We start from the raw sequence: 8,425 nt of genomic DNA, 5'->3' as shown, positions 1-8,425 counted from the left end.
GCCCCCGCCGCCAACGGGCCCCCGCCGGTAACGGGCCCCCGCCGCCAACGGGCCCCCGCCGCCAACGGGCCCGGCGGGTGAGGAGCGGGGAAGCTGGCGTCTGGGGAGGGGCAGCTGTACCAGAAATCAGCCTGAGGGCGGGCTTGAGTGAGGGGGACTGCGCACCGCCGGCAGGTGGTCGTCCTGGGAGCCACGTTTAACACCGCGCCTGCCCTGCGCCAGTCGTTCTGGAACGAAGTATTTGGAAAAGAGCCCGTATCAGTCTCTGGTTTTTGGTCAGAAGGAACTGTTACCGTCACCTGACTTGATGCAAATCCTAGATATTGGCCTTCAAGCAGAAAAAGTTCAACATAAAAACTCAAATTTATTCCCAATAACTTGCAACTAGTGTCACGCTATGCGTTCTCTCAGTTGGCTAGGAAGAAAGTGAAATAGGTACTCTCGCATTGAAAGATATATCCAGTCATTAAAATAGCAGTTCACATTGAACAGTCGGCTCTCCGGACACCTATCTCATGGACTGCGTGTCGGGCGGGTTGAGTTAGGGATTGCCGAACCTGGCAGCCCCATGGAGGGCAACCTGCCGCAGCTCAATGCCCCCAGGAGCATCCATACAATTGCAGTTTACTTCTCTTTGGTTAGTATTGCAGTCATGTTGAAGATATACATGTATTAGGATTTACAACTGTGTCAAACCTGCAGCGGCCCGCAGTGGGGCCAAGCGTGTATTGCCAGCAGGCACGATGCAACTGGCACGCGTGCACACATGATGCAACGTGTGTACGTGGACACATGGCGAGCAACACGGGCAGGCACGCTCAGCGCTCACGCAACCACAAACGGCGCCGAAGGTCTCTTGCTGTTGCCCTTGCTGGCTGATCAGGATGAAGGTCTGTTGGTGGAAAATAGACACACACACAGAGATACCTACCTATCTGTAGTGTGGACCCCTCCAGGAGCAGAGCTTGGAGAGGGCTCCAGTGGCACCAGGAGGGGCTGGGGCAGGGGCTCTGTTGCCCCTGTGGGGCTCCGGGGTCTCCCCCCACCCCTGAGCCTCCTGCTTCTGTCAGTGCACGGGGATCAATCAGCCTTTTGGCACCATAACCTAACAGGTTGTACACCATCCTAAGTATCAGAATTTAAGTTTTGAAGCTAGATTTTTTTATGGGTGGCAGTGACTTGAGAGCAGAATTGAGAATTTGAAGACATTTTTGCTCAAATAATTAAAAAATACTAAGAACCTAGGGAAATTATACTGAATTGAAAATGGAAATAACATGCTTAGATAAAATACAACTGTGAATGTAGACAGCTGTCCTCTGCAAATCCATACTGCTGAAAATAGTTCTGCGATAGCTGGAGAGCCAACTAGGAAAAAAGGGCCTGTGTGAAACAGAGCGAGGAAGAGTCTGTGCTTGTCATAGAGCTTGTCAGAACAAATTCACTGCTCTTTTTTCAGGGCTGTGCACTGACACTGCTCCTGGCAAACAAGGAGGTTTGAAAGATACTACAGAAATGGAAACCAGAGTATCTTTCATATGATACTAATATAATTTTGACCGAATAAAAGGACAACCAACAGAAACATATGTTTCCTGGCACACATAAGACAAAGATACGGAGTTATTCCTCTTGGAAGAATATTGTATCCCTACCTCTAATGCCTGCAAGTTTGACACAGTTGTAAATCCTAATACATGTACATCTTCAACATGACTGCAATACTAACCAAAGAAAAGTAAACTGCAATTGTATGGATGCTCCTAGAATTTGGGACACACTTCTTACCCAGAGTCATCTTTCTATGCTATGCCTTGCTTTGTGTGGGATGTAAGCAAGCTTGATAAACTAAATTCAGATACTCCAGAGGAATAAGATGATAATGCAAAGTTTTCCATCTCAAACCAACGGGCCTGATTTTCTTCTTAGTCTCATTTTATTCAGTCTTCCAGTATAGTTTCACTGGCATAGAAACAAAGCAATGAAGTTGTGACTCCAACCCAATGTGTGTATATGTATAAAGAGCAGATCTGACAAGAAAGAAACCTTCTGTTCCAGCCAGCTTGTTTTGACAGACAATAACAGAACACAGATCTGTCTCTAGTCATCTGTAGAGCCTGTAGAGATGCATGCAACATAACTCATCTTTCTTACATGTGGCATCCCATTAACTTCAGAGTAAGACAAGCATGACTTACCTCCCTTGGCTGAATTCTGCTTGTATACTACTCTGATTTGCACAACAGACTTCTTCAAGGTAAAATAAATAAATAAATAGAAGAAGTATGTGGTATTTCTATAGATTTTTTCCCATGAAAGTTCAGACAATGTCCAAAAATGGAGGTCACTAAAAGAATTCTTTAGAAGAAAATGAGATGTGGCTTTCTGATTATTATTTTTAAGGAGTGGTAATTACTAAATCTGTTATTCTGATAAACTTGCGTGACAAAGAGTGATTCAGTTTATTTAAAAGATAAAGCCATGAAGCTGTTGAAATACATGTTTTCATTTACCTTTATCTTATTTATGCTGGTCTAAATGCCAATCCAAAGAACCCTATGAGAAAAGCTAAACCACGTCACATAAGCTACCACAGTTGGGAGAGGTTTGACAAGTAATCATTATTAACTGCTCCATAGCAGCCTTGCAAGAGTCAGACAGAACAAGTGTGAGGCTGCAGCAAGCTGACCGAGGTGAAGATCAATGACACCAGCAGTTATCAGAAAAGTTTCTGTCTTGGCTGACTGTGCTAGTCAAAGATTAGCTTGTCCAAGGTTGGTTGTGAAACTGTTGACTTTTTCAAATATCCAAGGTATTTTGAACAAAAGCAAAATAGCAGTTAGAGCTCTGAACTGCAGAGACCTTTCCTTGATATTTTTGTTCTGGACTTCTCTGCTTTTCTGTCTATGTAATTACGCTATGGCCATCACAGTAATGCCTTCAAACTTGTAAAGAGCACTATGATAATCAAATTCTTGTGCCTACTTTTATGTATATCACAATGAGTGTATGTATTTCAACCTGCATGTATTATTTGGCTGAGTCACCTGTGCAAGCGCAAGATCAAATTCTTTGGGGAACAATGCATTTCCATTGCAAAGAAGTTAGTGAATTCCAACGACATTGCTATGAAAGGAATGAACGTTTCACTTTTCACAAGGCAGCTTGGCTTTTCTAGGATGATGTCATTAATTCCAAGAGCTCAGACTTACATTTTTCAAGGCACCTCTTTCTGCCATTGAAACCCTTGCCATAGTCCAACGTGTCTGCACAGTTCATGAAGTAATTAATATCTCTTGGTTTTATTACTATAGGGAAAAGAGCATTAGTGGTTTACACATGGATTCTATTTCACCAGCTGATCATCAGGAACCCTCCTCTGTTTAAAAACATCATTGTGTCATTTAACATTACCTGTGCTATGTTTTATTTTTCTCTTTTATGTACAACTGGTATTTCACTAGCAGTCTTTTGAGCAAAGAGTTACCTGCTTCATGTAACGCTCTATCTCCTTGATCTTTTAAGATTGCTTTACATGTTCAACTAGATTTGTGGGTTATAAAGGGGTATTCCAGATGTTTTAATAAATTTCAAGGTGTATAAAACAGAAGTACATGTTGGCTCTCAAATTATTTTGTCATTGCTTCTTGCACAGTACTGCTGAAGTTTTTCTGGAAAATAAGACTTTCAAGAACCATTTTTCCAGACTCAGGGAGTGCTTTCAGAGCGGGTACCCTAGATTTTTTTCACCAGTCTTGTTTAGCTCTGTGTTCTCATAGCCCATTTTTAAGAACTCCAATCAATTCAGTTTTCTTCAGCTCAGATCTAAATGCTCCTTCCTCCCCTTCTACCCAACTTGGAAGGCCTGCGATAGCTCAGTGTGTCTGCATGATCACTTCCCAGAATTTCCTTTCTATGTGAAGTAGAGCGGTCTTACAACCGTATAGAGGTATTTGGGGAAACCACAGGAAGTCATTTTAAGTTAAATATGTGGGCTGCATCATATGTAAAGTCCCTGTAAATGTTTTTACATATACTTAATTTGAAGATGTTTATCCCACATAGCTATCAAATGAAATTATACCTTGCCTGTAAGGAAAATTCACAACTGCTGAGGGAGTGCAGTATATCTAGTACCAGAGGAATATCAGCCTGCCTCTCGGGCAGCTCCATCCATGTCCATCTCATGGCACAAGGAGAAGCAGCTACATTAAACATGGATGTAGCAAGGCCCAGGAGGAGACCGTGGCCATTCACAAAACATCTTTTAGCAACAGAGAAATCATTATCTGAGCCCCGGTGAAGCATCCTTGGCCAGCGTATATAGTGCAAAGAGTTTCCTTCCAAGAATAATTAAAGAAGGGATGTCAGGGATTTGCTTTTGGCCTCTGCCACAGAGAATGTATTGCAAGGTGGAGAAGCCTCGAGCCTTGAAAAAAAACCTCACTGTGAACACAACTAAATCCTAGTGAGAGGAGCACAGAATGACAGGTTTTGTCCCTGCATTTTCCAAAAGGATGAGCTGCCAGGTCCACGGCAGCAACAGAGGGCAGAAAAAAGAAAGGAATTCTTCCTTCCTGCTAGTTTCCACCTGATATCAAATGTGTGCTATAGCCCTTTCTGGGATGAAATGTGCTGCAAGCACATCCCAATTTACATGATACAGAAGCAGCATCACAGTTACATGTGGTTCCAGTGCTGTCTTTCCCAGCTGTTGCCACAGCCCAGTGTCTCCTGCTGAAAGCAACTTCCAATCTGCAGCTTGCCAACAATCAGCCTCAGAAGAGAAGACCGGTCAGTGCTTAATAACCCTGTAATGACTGGGACAGGAGGGTAAGTGTTTGCTGACAACACCACTAGTTATCTGTGTGTTTGTGTTTTTGAGGGGCAGTGGATTATATCGAATCCCCAAGCCTCCCTTAAAGTCACATGGCTGTCTTGTGCTGCACAGGTAGTTCCACCTCTAATCTCAGCATCGCCCCAGTCTCACTCCTGTTAACACTTACATAATCTCTAGAGAAAAATAGTGTTATTGGACTATACAGACCACTGTTCCTGAATTGTTTATATTTGAAAAACACATAAACAAGTTCAGAAAATGTGTGTGTATTTACATAATGTGTATATTATCCACACAACATGCACATGCTATATACGTGTGTGTATTTATATAAAACACGTGTACATGTATATAATGTAAGATACAAATAATATTTGCCTAAGTATGAAAAACAAGTCTTCCTTCTACTTGTACAGTATAATGATTAGTGCAGACACAACGGTATAAAGTTAGAGAAAATGAAGATAAGCAGAGAAGATAAGGTTTATTGGCTCAGCTGGGACCCCAGCTCTTCCAGAGAATGACTTCCGCGGCTCCAAGGTCAAGACCATCCGTGGAGCTCTTCTGTTCATTATTTAAATCTCCACAAGAGGGCAGTGCATCCCATAATTTTTCTACGTATTTGCTAGCGGACTTCAACTTTCAAGTAGCTGTAGAGAACTGTAACTTTTAAGGACTAAAGACGACGCACCACAGACATTCGGAGTCCTAGTTTTAAGTATAAGGATTACTTAATATAACTGGGTATGCATGTATCTATGTACATATAGGGACAATCAAAGTTAATGTCAGTAGGTCTAGCAATATCTTGAAAGAGCTGCATTGACATTGGAGCTATAAAGAATCATAAACTCATTAACAGGTGCTAAGATATGTTTGTAACAGAGCTTAAGGCCCATCCAGCAAATTTGCATGGTTGTAAGAACAGGAATAATTCCACCCTGTGACCCAAATACCTTTGTTGAATATGAAAATAAAAACTTAAATACTGTCAGACTAAAGGCTTTATTTTTGTCTTCTACCTTCTCTGTCTGATCAGATTTATCAATTGAAGAAAAGCTATCTGTTGTATTTTGTCTTATTTTTGTACTCCTTTCAAGGTTTAGTTTTAGCAGCAATATGTGGGAACACTTGCCTTGTTAAAAAAGCTCAAATATATGGACATTTTATGTGAAAGTGTACAGAGTAGTTTGCATTATTCATCAGAATGGGGTGAGATACTGATGCATTCTGCATATACTGTGGAATGCAAGGTGAAATAGGGAAAGGAAAAATGTCAGCCTGTGGACAATAATGAGGAGCTGGGGACACCAAACCATCAGTGTTGCACAGCTGAAACTTTTTGAATGAGAAAAAGCCATTGCACCTACATAGAGAGTTTCTAATTGAGAAGTGGACAGACTCTTTGTAGAGGTAAATGATGGGAAGAGGCCTCCAGCCATTTAACTTATATGTTTTCCTTTATTTTCTGAAGCCATGGGAGTTTGGAGAGGTGAGAAAGACCTGCAGCCTATTTGTTTTCTGAGGTCCCCAGGAATATTATTTCCCAGGTCATGACCCTACATGGCTTTCCATCAGATCAACAAACTGCTGTTACAAGCATTAAGATGGCAAAATCTGAAGACAGCTGTCAAGAAGAAGGTGGTAACAGTCCCAGGATACCAACATTGCTTTTGTGGTGTGGGTCCATGGTAACACAGACGTCTACCAACATCTGGATTTCTGAATACAACCAATAGCCAAAGCAGCTATCATGTAGGTTTTGGAAACAGAGGAGGCAGTCAACATGAATGTTGCCAAGCAATAAGATGCTTAGAGCAACACTTAGTATCTACTTTTGATCAGATAAGTTGCACCTTTTGTGCAAGCCCACATTTCCAGAGATCTAAGTCCCTCTGTGAGATGTTTGCCCTGTATCTAGGTAGTGGTTTATTTGTCTGTTAATCACATTCCTTTCCTTACAGCAGAGATCTGGAGATTTGCTGCTGCTTCCAGCTTTCACGCTGAAAAGGCTCCATGTTTCTAAAATGAAACTGGGTGTTTATGAAGAAAACTATTTACAGACATTCTCTAACTGCAGATGGCCTCTTGCAGAGACTAACTTTCTGGATCTTTCTCCAAACTCTCACTTACTGTATTTCTCCCCACAGCTGCCACAGAGGTTACTTCTTCAACCCTCTCCCATCTCTAGCTTGAATTTGTTTATACCTCCCTTAAGTCTGTTGTCCTTTCTTCTTTGAAAAGCCTGGCTCAGCAGAGGAGCCAAACCTTTACGTTTCCTCAGATTTAAGGCACTCAACTAAACTCTTCCACATTTTTCTTGTACCTCACTGTATCCAACAACAGCAGTTAAGGGTGTGGAAGATATTGAGAAAAGCTTCAAAGGACAATTAGCCTAGGTAGCTCCCAGCAGGACAACACGCGCACATTACTTTCTGCATCTGAGTAATTGTGGCATGCCAGAGCCGGGTCATGTGGGCAGTGGTGTGGAAACTGGGGAAGGAGAACCATCAGTGTCCCAGTGCTGAAAATTTCTGCAGAAGGAAAAGAAAAAGACTGTCTGCAGGACATCAGCATGAATCAAGACAGTCAAGCAGGCGGTTGAGGTATTTATTTATGCTAAAAGCTAGAAAGGTATTCTGCCTGGCAGCTCTGAACTTCTTGCTTTATAATTAAAGAGGCCTGAGAGTCTCCTCATTTGATAACATACTCCAGCTGTTTAGACTTTAAGGAAAAATACTAGAAGTCATAAGACTTGCAACCAAGTAATGAAAGACAAGGAGTTCAGTAGGAGTCCAGACTTCAGACAGGCAGGGTCTTTTTGTCAAATAAAAAAGCAAGCTTTAAAAAAGATATTTCAACTAAGCATTATGCTCTACTCTATTATGCGCTCCATAATTACACTTTATAGATTTGACAAGAGAACACTTACTTGCAAAAATTTAATCCAGAATCAAAGTAATCCAAATATATCAAGATGAAAAGTACAACTGAAGTTTTGCTCTCAGTGACTCCTTTTAAGACTATGAACTGCAGCATAAATGAGGAAAGACAGTACAAGATTTATTCTAATAACAAGTCCCTCTTTTTTCCAGGATGGATTTAATTACTAAGTACAATAACCAAGGCTTATATCCTAATCATTCTGCTGAGAGTCATTTTATATTAAAATTTTTATTTTGGGCACTTAAAAGAACTGCGGCTTTAGATGCATCTAAAAGTTTTGCCAATAAAACTGATTCTCCTAATGGATTTTGCCAGGACAAGATACTGTCCGAATCAGCTTCTCTAGAGGAACTTGTCAGGTCATTAAAAAAGACCTTGTTACATGCTCTTTCAGCAAAGGGAAGCACTAGAGTGTATTTGCCAGTGTGCTTGAGACAGTTTAGGCCAGGGAATCATACTCTTCAGTAATGCAGTGATGACAGCTTTTAAGAGTAGACCAGGCTGCTGCTGCGTGAGAAGTTGAAAGAGAGCCAGCAACCGTGAGTGGCCCTGCTTCAAGAGGACAATGAGGTCTGCTGCTAGTCAGCTCCAACAGCAGCAGCCTTCAAGAGGGTAGGGTGTTGGAAAAAATGAGAACAG

This window comes from Haliaeetus leucocephalus, unplaced genomic scaffold (genome assembly GCF_000737465.1).
Source record: "Haliaeetus leucocephalus isolate CR32 unplaced genomic scaffold, Haliaeetus_leucocephalus-4.0 Scaffold712, whole genome shotgun sequence".
Lineage (NCBI taxonomy): Eukaryota > Metazoa > Chordata > Aves > Accipitriformes > Accipitridae > Haliaeetus > Haliaeetus leucocephalus.
This window is presented reverse-complemented; position numbering follows the sequence as displayed.